At 40.6% G+C, this 4442-nt stretch overlaps 1 long non-coding RNA gene across 5 annotated transcripts; it reads right to left on the reverse strand.

Moving 5' to 3' along the window:
- Nucleotides 1-621: 621 nt before the first annotated feature.
- On the reverse strand, nucleotides 622-3612 carry LOC125535245. 5 transcript variants are annotated; one of them, XR_007294606.1, is made up of 6 exons: nucleotides 3159-3610; nucleotides 3026-3091; nucleotides 2483-2563; nucleotides 2176-2312; nucleotides 1810-1875; nucleotides 622-914 (listed from the first exon to the last, which is right to left on the reverse strand). It is a non-coding gene; the product is annotated as an uncharacterized LOC125535245 (long non-coding RNA). The 5 variants fall into 5 exon arrangements; XR_007294605.1 differs by having other exon boundaries at nucleotides 2483-3091; nucleotides 3159-3612; XR_007294604.1 differs by having other exon boundaries at nucleotides 2694-3609.
- Nucleotides 3613-4442: the final 830 nt, after the last annotated feature.

Consider the following 4442-nt stretch of genomic DNA (forward strand, 5'->3'; position numbering starts at 1 on the left):
CGTTTTATAAGGCTTATCTCAAAATTTTCATTTTTCCGTTTTATAAGTCTTATTTCTATTGTTTCGCATCACACACTCAGATATCGAGGTGCATTCAATCACTGCATGCAAGGACTAAAAGAAAACTCACCAATGCATGTAGAAGTTCTTAGTTATTTATTGGTCATGTATGCATGCGTTGGCAAACACAATTGTTTGATGAAAATGAGCGCATGAATTGTGTACTTTTACAAACTACCAAAATTATTCCACCCACTACAACATGACCCCTCCTATAGCAACGCTTTTTTCCGTATCTAAGAGTCCATATATGCGTTGCTAGTGTCTTTACCAACGGTTTTCAATGCGTTGCCTTATCCAGTGTTGCTAGCATAGTACAACGCTTATATAGCCGTTGGTAAAATGGACCGTTGCAAGAGTACAACACATAAAACCGAATTTTACTACACTTTTATACGTTGGTGCTGAATGTACAAGAACCCCAGATCTCATTGCTTGTCAAAGAGAATTTGCAACACTTCATGTGTCCATACATATATAATGTGAATATTATTATTATATAATATATATTTCTAGCAATTAAATTAATGCTCCACATGTAGGAAAAAAGGGATATACTCATGAGAGGAAGAAATCGTATATTGGATGAACTGTTGGTTTACAATAGTGGATATTACATGAGGAACATCATCCAAATATGCTACATAATCTATGTATTTTCTTCACATCAAAACTTTGACTGACATAATCCATCAACATCCCTACAACTAAACTAATACGTAACTAAGGAACATCATCCAACAACATCAACAACATCCATACAACTTAACTAAAACCAAAAGCATCCATCATCATCATCATCATTGCAGTATACTTGCCACGCACCCATATAATCATCCATATATCTTCTGAATCTACAAAGAGAATAACAAATTGAACTGTTAACACACAATGCATTGACATGATGCAAGTAGTCATAGAGGCAAGATATTAGACATGTACAAAGGTTGAAGGCATACAAACACTAAAAATAGTAAGTCGTGTTGTCTCTATGTAGCAACAAAGTCTCTAGAGACTGCCCGTTTAGATGTCTTGTTGTTTAGCCTATTAGCTTGAACAAAATAGTTCAAAAAGGAGGCTTGATAGGGGGAGCTACACTTGTGTGAATGAGAAAAGTATGGCACCTCCGCCCAGATGTTGGAAGTTACACGACATTTATCATAATTTGCAGAATAAATCTGTATCTAAAAAACCTTTATCATTTAAACCTTTGAGGGGCTATTTTCTAAAGGTGTGGATTACATCAGCAGTATTTTGTTGAACTGTCAATTCCAACTGTCACAATATTTTATCCAGGTTTCTATATTGAGATTTTATGGAAAAGTTTTATCATTTGAGTAAATTCAAAATGGAGGACTGTCTTTATGTATATATCCAGGGTGTTAGCAAAACTTAATAATCAGGAAAGTTGTAATATTTGAACAACACATGGCAGTCTTAGCAAATAATGTACACTAAATACAAAATAAAAATACATACATGATCAGAGCATCGACTTGACGATATATGATGGTGTTGATTTTGTATAGTTATATATATTTACCAAGAAGATATCTGCGAGAAAATCTATGATAAATCTCCAAGCATGGATATCTTAATGGCCATAACATCTTAATTAATAAATTGTTGAGCTAATCAAAGGAATGAATATTTAGATCACCTATTGTCAAATATATATTGCACAAATATGAAATCAAGATCAAGCTAAATTCTAGAATATATGTTAGCAGGAATCCATAAAGTACCTACCGTCTCGTTGAAAGGTATCAAATTCCGTTAGTAATTAGGCTGATCTGTCCACCTTCACATTATACACTACACATAGCAATACAAAAAGGATTAGTAACTGCAGTAGTATTAGTTTACTCAAGGGAGGGCTTCTCCATTATATCATCACATCAAACAATGAGAAACAGAGGGAGGGAGCCTAGCAGGCTGATACTCAGACTCTTTTTATCTTTTGATGGAATGCCTTTTTCAATTAACGTTGCATCTATGATTTTAGGCTGATGCTGATGTGTGCAAATTTCAGGTTTGTCTCACACATTACCAGCCAACATTAGAAAGGAAGGAGTCATGCATTACATTAAATTACCAGGGGGGAAGGCAAATGACCTTAGAATGTAGTGATGCAAACCATGTTCCAGCAATACACAAAAATTCCGACATATGCATCTCCTCAAGCCATGGTACACCATGACGCTTCTCTGTTTTGGAGCTCATTATGAACGATCAATAGATGTACGCGCAATCTGAATCATGAATTAAATTCCAACAGAACAATTACTTGCGTATGTGAGAAAACAAATTAGTTACAAAGCTCAGGAAATTATTTGCAATCAAATTAGGGATATCCATCAAACAAAATAACATATAATTGTTCAGTATAGTACTTGGTAGCATTAGTTAGATCGATCCGCACCTTGCTGCCACCATGATTGTGAACATCATGTGTCTTTTATGCCTCCAGGACCGCATCCAAGCATCATAGTGCTGCATCAGCCTGCACTTCTCAAAAATTAATTCATATATACAATTTGTTGTAGGAAGTGGAGACAGGACAACGTGTGTCGAGGCATCATGATAATAGAGGCAGCCAAAGCATCAAGTAATCAAAATCCACCAAAGCAGACCTGTAGGCTGCACTTTCTCACTAGAGCTTACGTCTCAAATTGCATGAGCACAACATAAAAATTCTCAGAAACGAAAACCAACTTCCTTCTTGCTCATTGGATACCTGCAATAAGTTTGCCCTACTTCATCGAATCTATGGTGGCAGCACAAGGGGTTAATCTTGCAGTTCAATCGAAGCATCAATCAACACTTTAGCAGCACAACAAAATCAAATTGATCACATGCAGCAGGCACTTGGGCCCAAACAGTGGCAAATCATAACACCGCCAGAACAACAATGGCTCCTGATGTGCCACGAACCAGAGCGGAGAGGAGAAGTGGAACGACTCACCTGATCCATGTCTGCTTCATCCCGAGCAGCAACAATGTTGTCCACTGGCCATTCCTCCCTACACGTCTACAAGAGAAGAGAAGAGGTTATAGAAAGGGGGAGAGAGAGATTATGAAGCCAGGGGTGCACTCACCGGACGAGAGGAGAACGACATGGCCACCGGCGCCGTCGCCCATGCCCGAAACCCTAGCCATGGGGGGGGGGGGGGGGGGGGGGGGGGGGGGGGGAGGACCACGGGTGGGCTTTGTTGGCCTCAAGCACCAGATCTAGCCAGATGGGAGGGTGCTGCGGTGAGAGGGGAGCTCGGGCTGTGCTTCGCGGTGGCGGGATTCGCCGGGCTTCGTCTGAATCATCCGCCGCGGGTGGCGCAGCAAGGAGCAGCGTGAAGAGAGAAAGATGGGCGCGAGAGGGGTGGGTGGGAAGGGGATGTTGCGGATCCTACAGCCTCCAGAGCTGCGAGGTGGGAGAAGAGGATGGGGAGGGCCGGCGGCGAGGTGGGACAGAGAAGGAAGGGGAGGCGGTGGGTGGCGACGAGGTGGGGGAGATAAGATGAATCAGGGGCTCTGTTTCTCGCGCGTCCCTCTCTCCTTTGCTCTGTTTTTTATTTCTTTCCTCTGTTTTTTTAATGTACAAGGATAAGGCCGTGAGCTGCAACTCTGCAACGTATATCTGCACCGGTTATATGCGTATCTACTATGAATTTTGCAACGTATAGTCAAAATATTGTAGAATTTCTGTTGCTTTATAAAGGGTATCCTTGTAGTGACCACTCATCATTTCCCTTGGATGGTGAGATTTCTGAGTTGAGCTCTATAAACCGGAAAGAAGGGAGTAGGTGATAACATCACACTTATCTAGACAAAATAGATGACATGGCAAATAATTAATGATGAAAGAGATGCATGTGTAGTAATATAACTAATTACTCATTTTATAAGTAACATAACTAATTACTCATTCTATAAGTAACATCACACATACCAAGACAAGATGAGTCTATAACCTAATAAATAAAAAATTGCATGACACCACACATATCTTACTCTTCACTGTAGAGATAGTAATATAGACTAATAATATATGCATGTTAGTCGTATAATAATTTTCACCTTATGACGTAGTGACGACCCAAACCCCGATAGCCAAATCTAAGCCTAATAATCAAACGGCTTACGATCCAAACAAACGGTTAAGTATGCTGAACATATATAATCGTGTAGTTGTGTATATGCATGCTCACGGCGGCTCACTCACCTGTACGTGTAGACGTCCATGAATCTCAAATTGATGGGTATCCTCCAAACGGTGAAATCGCTGTTGATGTCGGTTTCGGTGACGACGAGGGAGAGCGAGCCGGCGAGGAGGGCGACGGCTAGTAGCCGGAGTGCCAGGACGACGGCCGGCAGAACGATACTCT

The sequence above is a fragment of the Triticum urartu genome, chromosome 2 (genome assembly GCF_003073215.2).
Source record: "Triticum urartu cultivar G1812 chromosome 2, Tu2.1, whole genome shotgun sequence".
Lineage (NCBI taxonomy): Eukaryota > Viridiplantae > Streptophyta > Magnoliopsida > Poales > Poaceae > Triticum > Triticum urartu.